Consider the following 12,517-nt stretch of genomic DNA (forward strand, 5'->3'; position numbering starts at 1 on the left):
TCGCGAGTGGCCGGCGGACATCGGAGCCGCCGGTCACTCGCGCAGGGATGTCAGGGAACGAGCAGGGGCGGGAGAGCGCCTCCGGCGGCGCGCACGCCCCCGTTGGCGCGTGCTCGCCCCCTAGAGGCTCGTAGGTGAGCGACGTAGCCCTGCGTCGGTTTGCCTGTACGGGGCTGACTGCCGCAGTAAATAGTCGCGCGGTGGTCGGCAAGCGGTTAAACTTCAGTTTTAAATGATAGTTCTGTTTTTTGCTTATATTTCTGCCACAAAAATGAATATTATAACTAGAAAGCACAACATATGCCGCAACGCAACCTGACCCATGCGATTAAACTTTTTTGATTAAAGAAATGTGTTTTGATTGAAACATTTCACAAATATTTCCCTGGGGAAGGGGGGGGGGGGGGACCTTATCACATGTGTTATGCATTCGTAAACTGACGCCTTGGTTTGCATTGTCTTGGATGACTATACAGGTAACTGCAGGGATTTGGTGAGTGAGACAGCCGATTGCACAAGACGAATGTTAGAATGATCAGCGGAGTCATTCAGGAAGTAGGCTTCGTCTCCTGAGTCAGTTTTAACGTAAAAATGTTCGTCTTTGATGGCTATGTGCCTTAACAGATGGCAGACTTCAGACGTTTAAATCCTATTACCTTCAAGGTCAATGGCTGTCATGTTTTTATTTTCAGACGTGACAACCTAATGTAATAAGACACGGGGAAAAAATTAACAGTAACTTTTTTTTTTTGCAAATCAAAATCGTAATCAGGGCAATCGAGTTCAAAGGGACTCGTTCTCCGAGCTGCGACGGCCCCACGCTGTTTAATAGATATTAATGACATCTACTGTGATTGCAGTTTAGGGTATAATAGAATCCGGAGAAACGACATAAGATTAACAGGCTAATAGCCCTCTTATTTTAATAAAGGCGCCAACTGAATTTATTCAGGACCTTTTTTTTTTTATCAATGTGTTAGCTTATTGTGCTTTAAAATGGGTTTGTAAGAGCGCTGCGCAAATACGGTGTGATATAAAATATTGCAATTATCTCCATTTTATTCTCTAGGCTCTCTGCTAAAAAAAATAAAAATAAAAAATCCTAAATAAATGTAGCACTGATTAATGTAGTAATGTCACTGGTCCCCCCAAAAGTGTCAAAAATGTCAGTTAGGGGTCCGATCTGTCTGCCGCAATGTCGCAAAAAATCCCAGATCCCCACCATTACTAGTAAAAAAAAAAAAACTATAAAAATCACAAATCTTTCCCGTAGTTAGTAACTTTTGCGCAAACCAATCAAAATACGCTTATTGCATTTTTTTTTACTAAAAATATGTAGCAGAAAACAAATTGGCCAAAAATGATGAAAACATTTTGATTTGTAAATTTTTTGGGGGAATGTTATATATCAGAATGTGAAAAATATAGTTTTTTTTCAAAATTGTCACTCTTTTCTTCAAAATCTAAAAATCGCCAAATACCACCAAAAGAAAGCTCTATTTGTGGGGAAAAAAAGGACATCAATTTAATTTGGGTACAGCGTTGCACGACCGCACAATTGTCCGTTAAACTAATGCAGTGGCGAATCGCAAAATATGGCCTGGTCAGGTATGGGGTAAAATCTTCCGGTATTAAAGTGGTTAAAAATACGCTCATTGAGAATTTTTTTGCCAAAGACATGTAGCTAAATACATTTTGGCCTAAATATATGACAAAAATTGAATATATTGGATATTTTTTAACTGCCAAAGTAGAAAAACTGAATTTTTGTAAAATCTTACCTGTAAAATTCCTTTCTCTGAGTCCTCCGACAGTCGCCGCCTCTTCATATTCGTCACATATGGGGTATTAGACTTTGCTCCGAAGGAGTAGCTAGGCAACAGAATATGTTAACATTAAAGCTTTTAACATATCCCACCCTCAAGGGGTGGTCCCCTCAGTCAATACCCTCCTACTTCCTGCAACCATATCTCAGTTTCAGTGGAATAGCAGTAGAGTATACAACCAAACCCCAAAAGAGGGGCGGGGGCGGCGACTGTCGGAGGACTCAGAGAAAGGAATTTTACAGGTAAGATTTTACAAAAATTCCGTTTTCTCTTACGTCCTCCGACAGTCGCCGCCTCTTCATATTCGTCACATATGGGGACGTTCCAAAGCAGTGCAAAACATGAGGGGTGGGAAACGCATCCGCGCCGAAAGGCAACGCAGTCTCCGCATCAAAGAAAGGAACCTTACCAAAGGAAGGAAACCAGCTGGGCTACAGGAAAAAATAATTGCTCAACAGGAGCAACAACACAGGAAAAGACAAATAACCAGGGGATAAAAAACTTATCCCAACAGCCAGAGGTCCCCAACAAGGGACCCTAGGGAATTGCCGCACTAAGAACCTTGCGGCCAAAGGAAGCATCCGCCGATGCCTGAACATCTACTTTGTAGAATTTTGTGAAAGTGTGCACGGTCGACCAGGTCGCCGCCTTACACACCTGGACTACAGAAGCCCCATGACGACAGGCTCAAGATGTACTCAGAGATCTAGTAGAGTGCGCCTTCACAGGCACAGGGGGAACCTTCCCCTGCAAAGCATAGGCCTGTTCAATGGTCTGCCTGATCCATTTGGCGATGGTAGAGGCCGACGCTGCCATGCCCTTCCGAGGACCCTCTGGAAGAACAAACAAGGAGTCCGTCTTTCGAAAGGACTCAGTCGATTTAAGGTAAACCCTTATCGCCCGAACAACATCCAAAGAATGTAGTCTCACCTCCTTTGGATGTTTAGGCTTCGCGCACAGCGAAGGCAAGACAATATCTTCATTAAGATGGAATTCCGAAACTCGCTTCGGAAGAAAAGAAGGATTAGGTCGCAAGACCACCTTATCCAAATGAACAACCAGATACGGAGACTTGCAGGACAAAGCCGCCAGCTCCGACACTCTGCGAGCCGAAGTGATCGCAACCAAAAAGGCGACCTTTTTGGACAACATAGACAACGAGATCTCCCTGATCTGTTCAAAAGGAGCACGTTGTAACACAGATAGAACGAGATTCAAGTCCCAAGGGGGCAGAGGATCCCTCCTAGGAGGAACCAGATGCCGCACTCCCTGAACAAAAGTGCCAACCAAGGAGTTGGAAGCCACGGGACGTTGAAACAGAACGGCCAGCGCAGACACCTGACCCTTTATCGTAGCCAGCGCCAAACGCTGATCGACACCCGTTTGAAGGAAGGACAGCACTCGGGAAACCGAGTACGTGCGGGGTGAAAACCCCCTGGACTCACACCAGGCAAAATAGGCCTTCCAAGTACGGTAATAAACCTTCCCCGAGGAAGACTTCCTCGCGTTGATCAAGGTATGAACGACCTCTGGGGAGAGACCCTTCTCCTTCAGGACCTCGGTCTCAACAGCCAGGCCGTCAAAGCCAGCGACTGTAAAGCAGGATGGTATATCGGCCCTTGAGACAGGAGATCGTCTCGAAGAGGCAGACGCCACGGGGCGTCGACCGCCAGATTCACGAGGTCTGCGTACCAGGACCGGCGAGGCCAGTCCGGTGCCACAAGAATCACCGTGCTGCGTTCCAAGTGTAACCTGCGAAGGAACCTGGACAGCAACTGGATCGGTGGAAACGCGTACATCAGCTTGTACTGATGCCACGGGGCCACTAACGCGTCCGACGCGTCTGCCCGAGGGTCGCGCGTCCTTGCCACGAACCTTCTCACCTTGTTGTTGAGACGAGACGCGAACAGGTCCACATCTGGAAGACCCCACTTCGCGCACAACATCTGGAAGACAGCCGGGTGGAGAGACCATTCCCCCTGATCCAGGGTCTGGCGACTCAGATAGTCCGCCTGCCAGTTCTCCACCCCCGGAATGTGCACCGCCGTTATCGCCGGGACATGAGTCTCGGCCCAAGACAGAATGTTGGCCACTTCTCGAGCCGCTCGGGCACTCCTGGTGCCCCCTTGGTGGTTGATGTAGGCCACCGCCGTGGCATTGTCCGTCTGTACCCGAACCGGGCAGCCCTGCAGCCGGTCCGTCCAGCGATGAAGACAGAGATTTATCGCACGCAATTCCAGAATGTTGATCGGAAGGGAGGACTCCCCCTCCGACCAAGTCCCCTGGGCGGACAGAACGCCCAGAACACCACCCCAGCCTGACAGGCTGGCATCCGTGGTGATTACCGTCCACGAGATAGGACGAAACGACTTGCCCCCGGACACCATCGGGGACTGGAGCCACCACAGAAGGTCTCTTCTGGTGCGATGACTCAACGAGATTTGAAGATCCAGAGATTGAGGTCGCCCGTCCCACATGGACAGGATCTCCACTTGGAGACCCCGCGTGTGGAACTGGGCGAAGGGAATCGCCTCGAAGGCCGAGACCATCAATCCCAGACATCTCATGCACGTCCGCAGAGACGAGTGCGGAACGTCCCTGAGGGACCTGACTTCCTCCTGAAGAGTTCTGAGTTTGTCTTCTGGCAGGAAGACCTTCGCCTGCACCGAGTCCAGGATCATTCCCAGGTAGGAAGGACGAACCGACGGACTCAGTGTCGACTTTGGAAAATTTATCGTCCAACCAAACTCCTGCAGAGTTTGCATCGTGACAGACAGGTCCTTCTCCAGACCCTGGCTGGTCGCAGACCGAACCAGAATGTCGTCCAGATACCCCAGGACAGAAATGCCCTGGGCTCTCAATAATGCCAGAACCGGTGCAAGCACCTTGGTGAAAACCCTCGGAGCCGAGGCGAGACCAAAAAGCAACGCCACAAACTGGTAGTGATCCTCCGCAATGGCGAATCGAAGGTACCTCTGGTGACCCTCGAAAATGGGGATGTAAGGATACGCATCCTTCAAATCGATGGAGGCCATGAATTCCCCCGGAACCAGGGCAGCCACCACCGACCGCAGGGATTCCATGCGGAACTTGCGAACCCACACAGAGCGGTTCAGAGCCTTCAAGTCCAGAATTGGACGAACCTTGCCCTCCTTCCTGGGCACGGTGAACAGATTGGAATAAAACCCCCGAAATCTGTCCCGATGAGGTACCGGAACCACCACTCCCTGAGCCCTCAGGTCCCGCACCGCCAGGTGCAGGTCCCGTAAACGCTCTGGAGACAGTTGAAGATTTGAGGGAAAAAATCTGCTCCCTGGCCGAGAGAGAAACTCGATCTTGTAACCAGATCGAACGATCTCCTGAACCCATCTGTCCCGCACGCGGGCCAACCAGGGTTGAAGAAAACCGAGCAAGCGTCCCCCCACCCCAAAACTGGGTGAGGGCGCCCCTTCAGGCCGCACTGTTATGGGCTGCGGATCCGGATTGACCGGACTTCTGTTTCCCAGACCAGGGCTTCTTCTGAGAGCCTTGACCTTTGAACGGTTTGCCCTTGTAGTGCGACCGAAAGGCACGAAAGGACCCCTGAGGGGGCCAAAAATTAGCATGCTTCTTCCCAGAAGCCCCCTTAGCCTTGGGGAAATGGGGCAAGAGAGTACTCTTACCCCCGGTGATCCCCTTAATCAACACATCCAAGGACTCCCCAAAAAGGCGAGACCCATCATAAGGCAGATTGGCCAAGGTCTTACGTGAAGATTGGTCCACCGACCAACATTTCAACCAAACCAGGCGGCGAGACAACACCGCCACGCTGTGCACACGTGCAGCCAACGGGACTAAGTCCAAGTCCGCATCACACAGATACATGACACCCTGGTGGATTTGATCCACCATATCCAGGGTCGCCGGCGAGGCCGAATCGGCCACTAGGACGCGCCTAAGCATCTGCGTCCAACTTGCGACAGCCTGGGCCGCCATGAGAGAGGCAAACAGAGCCTTAAGCATAGAACCCGTAACAGAATAAGTATGACGGGCAAGAGACTCCAATCTCCTATCCGTGGCATCACGGAACACAGGGGAATCCTCTGCAGGAATCGCAGTGGATTTGTTTAAAACCGCAATTGCGTGATCCACTGGGGGTGGCACACACCACCTTTCATCAGTGGAAGGCGAGAAAGGATAACGCAGCTTGAACCTACTTGGTACAGCAAAAGGTTTGCGAAAATTGCGCCATTGTTCCTTAACAGCGCGCTGAAAATCATCATTGCAGGGAAAAACCTGCGGCGTCCTGCGTTTTTTCTGCGTCCCATAAGCCGCCAAGGCAGCGGGGGGACACACTTCATCCTGCAAACGCAGCGTTTGTTTTATGGAAGCAATCAATTCATCCATGATTGCAAGCTCTTCAGGCGAGCCAGGGGGAGAATTATTAACCCCTTCAACTTCAGCCTCCACCTCGGACCCCACTAGATCCAGGGAGGAGCGGGACCCCGATAAGGAGGCCCCCGCCATAACAGCCCCATCACCTTCACCCTCAGAATCAGAGGAAATAGAAACTCTGGGTCTCTTAGTAGATTGAGCAGCCACCAGCATCTGCACCTGAGCAGCAAGGCCAGCCACAATAGTGGCTAAATCCCCCCCTGGGGGGGAAACAGCGGTCCCCTGGCTTTCCACCAAGGCGGTAGGAAATTTGCCCTCCTGAGAATCCATTGCCCCAATATCAAATGTCGGATAATAAAGGGTTAACTGCCCCTTTAACAAGCGCGGCGAGCGCAGCCCACCGCACCACACACAAGCACAATGAGACCCCCACAGGGACAATAAAACTGACACAGGCAATGGATAAGAAGGATATAACCTGAAGAGACCCTCGCCGCTGCTGCTGCCTCGATCGGTGTATCCTGGAGAAGAGGAAGTGATGCGGCCAGGGCGCTCTATTAAAGCCTATGGGAGGCTACAAGAAAATGGCCGCCATGCATGTAGACCATGCGGCCGGAGCGAGTGTAGGCAAAATGGCGCCGTTTGGCGCCGAAACCGCCGCTCCACAGCACAGTAATGCACACATGTTATCCATGTATAAAAAAACATGTTAGATCGCCGCAGCGATCGCTGTATAGTGCCCAAACATGCCACAAAACATGCCCCACAGCACACAGCTTCTCACACTGACAAGGCTGACACACACAGTGTCACACAGCTCCCCCCCCCTTGCAGCCCACAGCATGCAGCCGAGAGATAGGGAGACAAACAGTGAGAACAGAGGCAGGTTACACAGTCCCAGACTGACACCCCCCCAGACAGACAGGTCCCCACATAGATACACTTACCTCACAATGGCGTGGGGGACCCGCACAGGCGAACAAGCCGCTGCACATGAGGCAGGGAGAGTCGCATACAAGACGCACAGAATGGGGGTTAAGAAACCGCACAGCGTCCAGTAAGGTAGCCACCTCACCAATCATCCCTGCACCGAACAGGGATGGGTCGTTCACTGTGCCAGGAGCGTTACCTGGCTGAACGCTCGATGGCAGGCTGGGAAGCCACTGACCCACGACCTGCGACCAGGGGGATCAGCCCGAGACCCAGCCCGCATGATCCTCTTCATCCGAAGAACTAACTAATGCTGACAAAAAGAACAGCTAAGTAAAGGTAGAGAGAAAACTCAAACAAAAAATCAAAAAAGAAGAAAGAGTCTGGGGCACAAAGCCCCAGCACAGAGAGAGCCAGCCACTCCTGACAAGCTAGACATTGAAACTGAGATATGGTTGCAGGAAGTAGGAGGGTATTGACTGAGGGGACCACCCCTTGAGGGTGGGATATGTTAAAAGCTTTAATGTTAACATATTCTGTTGCCTAGCTACTCCTTCGGAGCAAAGTCTAATACCCCATATGTGACGAATATGAAGAGGCGGCGACTGTCGGAGGACGTAAGAGAAATGTCAATTTTTTGCAAAATGTTCGCTATTTTTTTTATTAATATTGCTAAAAATAAAAAGCGCAGAGGTGATCAAATATCACCAAAAGAAAGCTCTGTTTGTGGGAAAAAAAGGACGTAAATTTTGTTTGGGTACAGCATTGCATGACCGCGCAATTGTCAGTTAAAGTTGCGCAGTGCCAAGTTGAAAAAAGTGGCCTGGTCAATAAGCAGCCAAATCCTCCAGGGCTAAAGTGGTTAAATAGCTGTGCACAGGAATATACAAGTACTTTTGTAAAACCCACGCATGTGTATGACCATACAGATTATAATGTATGCCAAAAAGTGTGCTTGAGCTCTTAGATTTTAAAACTCAGTCAACCTTCTTGTTTAAATTAGCCAAATACATTATATGTGCATTAAACCACTTTATTTCAAAGAACTTTATTGGGTGATAAACAAGGCGGTACAGGTATCAGATTGACAACATGTACCTGTATATATGTATCTATAGCGTGAAAAATATCAACCAAATATTAAAACTGCATATTTGGGATACATTGCATGGATTAACATCACTCGGATGGTAAGGTCAAGAATGTAAGAACATGATGGGGGGGGGGGGGGGGGTTACAGGAGGGGGAAGGGGGTTCCCGTAGCTGATATCACGGAAGACAGAAGGGGTTGTTCAGTTCTCGAGAGTAGGAGGAACGAGAGAATGTAGCTTGGCAAAAAGACTAACGTGGGGGGTTAACACATGTGTAGAACATAACTCAGCTGATCCTATGCTCTGAGGAAAGGGAAGCGACAGGGTAGCGAATGAAGGGGAGGGGATGGTGGCCAGCCACCTTGCCCCATTGAGCCACAGTGAGCAGAATATGTTTTAGTCGTTGTGGATGTTGAGTGGCAACATATGTATTTACACTATGTATGTCTTCACATTTTAATTCCATGTCAGATCTCTCAAAACATCTGGATTATGAGGATTGGACATGTTGAGTTGAATCGTGGGGCATCAGAGTGGGGTAGGTCAAAGCAGGGGGGGGGGGGGGGGCATAGCCTCCGTCATGCCCTGTCATGCGACCCACTGTTCTCTGGTCCTCAATTGATATCGCTATCCCTCATACTCAGAGATGTATAGTAACGAAGTAAAACTACTTAAGTACTGTACTTAAGTACCGAAATGCGGTATCTGTACTTTCCTAGAGTAGAATTTTTTCCTCCTACTTCTACTTTTACTTCACTACATTTTTTCGATGATTTCGATACTTCTACTCAAGTATTTTTTTTTTGTGCTGCATAGTTACTCGTTACTTTTAAAAAAATTACCACTGCCAGAACAGTAGATGGCAGGTTGCATAAAGCTCAAAAAAATGTGTATAATGTCATTTGTAAATCAGCGCATACGAAAATAAAGGCTGTGTATAATAAAAGCTGCTATACCAAATCTTTCCAATAAAAAGAAAATATGAAACAAACAAATAAATGGTGCTACAGCGCTTAAAGTGCATCAAGAAACTACTAACAAACACAGGTTAATCATTTGAATAAATCATTTGAAATAATAAAAACAATATGATGTTCAAACTTTTGACTTATTTCTTTAATAACTACATAACACAGTACTTGTACTTCTACTTTCAGTACTTGAGTAGGAATTTTTTTTCAAAACTACTGGTACTTTTTACTTTTAGTACTTAAGTAGCAAATTTTTTGAAAAAACTACTTGCAATACTTAAGTAAAAAAAATGTTGAATACTTTAGTACTTCTACTTAAGTAACTTTTTCTGCGAGCACTTCCACTTCTACTCAAGTAATTTTTTGATCGAGCACTTGTACTTTTACTCAAGTAGAAATTTCGAGTACTTTATACAAGTCTGCTCATACTTAACTGAGCCCAAGTCCGATCCAGCTACATGCATTAAAGCAATGGTCTCCGATGACGTCAGTTAGGACTAATTTCATAGGGCGGAGCAAATGCACGTGACGTCACCACACCTGTTTGTATCGGTAAAGGCTGTTAACATTGCCAGGGAATGTTTTTACATATAAGCGCTTTTATATTTTGAAAGTGCAAGTAGTTTTATGTACTTTTGGATTATATTAAAAGTTTATATGTATTTACACTATGTGTGTCTTCCCATTTTAATTCCATGTCAGATCTCTCAAAACATCTGGATTGATGAGGATTGGACATGTTGAATTGAATCGTGGGCCATTAAAGCAGGGGGGGGGGGGGCATAGCCTCCGTCATGCCCTGTCATGCGACCCACTGTTCTCTGGTCCTCAATTGATATCGCTATTTTGGTAATGATACCATACATGTCTGTATGTATGTTTTAAAATATGTTACATTCTATGTATGCTGTTTAATTGACAAACATGTTTCTCTTAGACATCACAGACCCCCTGAGGAAGACCTTACTCCATAGGTCGAAACACGTCTGGGTTTTCGCATCTCCTATGTGATGATCTATCATATGCGATTATCATTTCTTTGTTGTTACATTATGCTATTCCATTTGTAACCAGAGCTCATAACATATTTCTTTCCCCTTTGGGGATTTTATCGTGTATGTTTTATACATTTTCCCATTTCATTAATAAAGGAAATTTTTTTTACAACATATCTTAATACAGTTTTCCTAAACTTCTCACGAGTGTTTTTGCTGCCAAAAAAAACCCTGGGGGTATGTACTTCTGTACTTCCAGCTGTTAGTTCATTTCTTGGGGTGTGCAGCCTCTCCATTATATTTGTTGATTTCCTTTGTCATGCGACCCACTACCACTTGTCCACCCTAGTGAGAGTGAGCCAAGAATGGAAAAGTATATGGGCAGAGAAGGGAGGGTAAAAAGAAAAGGAAGATGAAGAGGCACAAGAGAAAGGAGGAGGTATGTGGAGACAAGTACGTTTCGGGGTGTCTTCCAGATCTCAGTGTTTGTGAGTCACAAAGCGGGTATACTCAGGTGTGGATTTGTAGTGTGACCAACATGACCATTTTATCACATATTTTGAAACGTTGTCATTTGATATGGCTATTAATTCTTCCATTTCGGCTATTATGAAACCACTTTAATGTGGTTGTAAATGCAGAAGGTAAAAAAAGACGTTCTGAGTGCAGCTTCTCCCACGCCCCCCCCCCCCCCCCCTCATACTTAACTAAGCCCAAGTCTGATCCAGCTACATTCATTAAAGCAATGGTCTCCGATGACGTCAGTTAGGACTAAATGCATAGGGCGGAACAAACGCATGTGATGTCACCACACCTGTTTGTATCGGTAAAAGCTGTTAACATTGCCAGGGAATGTTTTTACATATAAGCGCTTTTATATTTTGAAAGGGCAAGTAGTTTTATGTACTTTTGGATTATATTACAAGCTTATATGTATTTACACTATGTGGGTCTTCCCATTTTAATTCCATGTCAGATCTCTCAAAACATTTGGATTATATTAACCCCATATACACTGGAGCCTGGGAGATACTACAGGATTCCAGCCAAGTGGTGTATGTTGAACTCCTCTATGGTGGGACTGCCATTACAGGCGGATTTGACTTTGTAATAAGGTCTATCTGTTCCGGTAAGAGTCAATTTTTAAAGGTGGTGATGGCCCACATGGTGGTCACAAGTTTTGATTCAATATAATCCTTCTAACAGCAAAGCAGTGATCCTGCATACCATTGGGACTGTCACGATATTTGCACATATATCCTTATATTCATTGGGCTATATTTTTTCCTTTGGACTTCACTATTTTTGTTTGAATATTTTGCCTTTGCAATTATCACGTATAGCATGACAAGTCATATATTCTCTTTTGTTGTACAGTTTGACAGTTATTTTTGCCATTGGGGTTCATTTTGTATCTGCCAGACATTTTTTTTTGTTCTCTCTTCTCATTGGCTGACACACCGCTGCTGTCAATCATAGCCAGTGAGAACGAATACAGGGCAGGTTCGAGCCGTGCTCTGTGAGTCTTGTGGACACATGGAGGCGGCTTGGGAGTGAGCAGGGGCACTCGGCAGGGGGAGGAGTCAGGAGGGCAGGCGGGGGACCTAGGAAGAGACGGATTGAAGCTCCTCTGCGCAAAACCATTACACAGAGCAGGTAATTATCTTTAAAAATAAAAAACAAATGTTAACCACTTGCCGACCGCCGCAAGTACATATACTGCGGCGGTCAGCCCCTCACAGGCAAAGTGAAGTATGGGTACGTCACTAGCCTGCGAGGCTCTGGGGAGCGAGCGCGCGCCGCCGGAGGCGGGCTCCCACTCGGTCACGGACCTCTCCGCGCGTGTGCCGGCAGACCCGATGTCCGCTGGGCACTCGCGATCGTCCACTAGAGCGGGAGAAAGGCAGGCGGCTGATGTAAACACAGCCGCCTGTCATTCTCCCCTGTGTAAGAATAGTGATCATACGGTTCTACTATGTAGGACCATTGATCACTGTTCCTACACCTCAAGCCACAGCCAATCACAGTTAGAATCACGCCCCTAGGGACACACACAACCCCGCCCTCTCAAAAAAAAGTTAACCCCTTCACTGCCAGTGTCATTTTACAGTAACAGTGCATATGTATAGCACTGATTACTGTAGCAATGTCACTGGTAACCCCAAAAGTGTCAAAAATGTCAGTCAAGGGTCCGATCTGTCCACCGCAATGTCGCAGTACCGCAAAAAAAATTGCAGATCGCCGCCATTACTCGTTAAAAAAAAAAAAAACAACAAAAATGACAAAATCTTTCCCTTAGTTAGTATAACTTTTGCGCAAACCAATCAAAA

At 47.0% G+C, this 12,517-nt stretch overlaps 1 protein-coding gene across 1 annotated transcript in view; it reads right to left on the reverse strand.

Moving 5' to 3' along the window:
- Positions 1 to 12,517, reverse strand: part of LOC309557562 (contactin-associated protein-like 5) — a 691,665-nt gene that overhangs the window by 457,181 nt on the left and 221,967 nt on the right. The gene's annotated exons all lie outside the window — the stretch shown is intronic.

This window comes from Pelophylax lessonae (genome assembly GCF_965119305.1).
Source record: "Pelophylax lessonae genome assembly, chromosome: 6".
Lineage (NCBI taxonomy): Eukaryota > Metazoa > Chordata > Amphibia > Anura > Ranidae > Pelophylax > Pelophylax lessonae.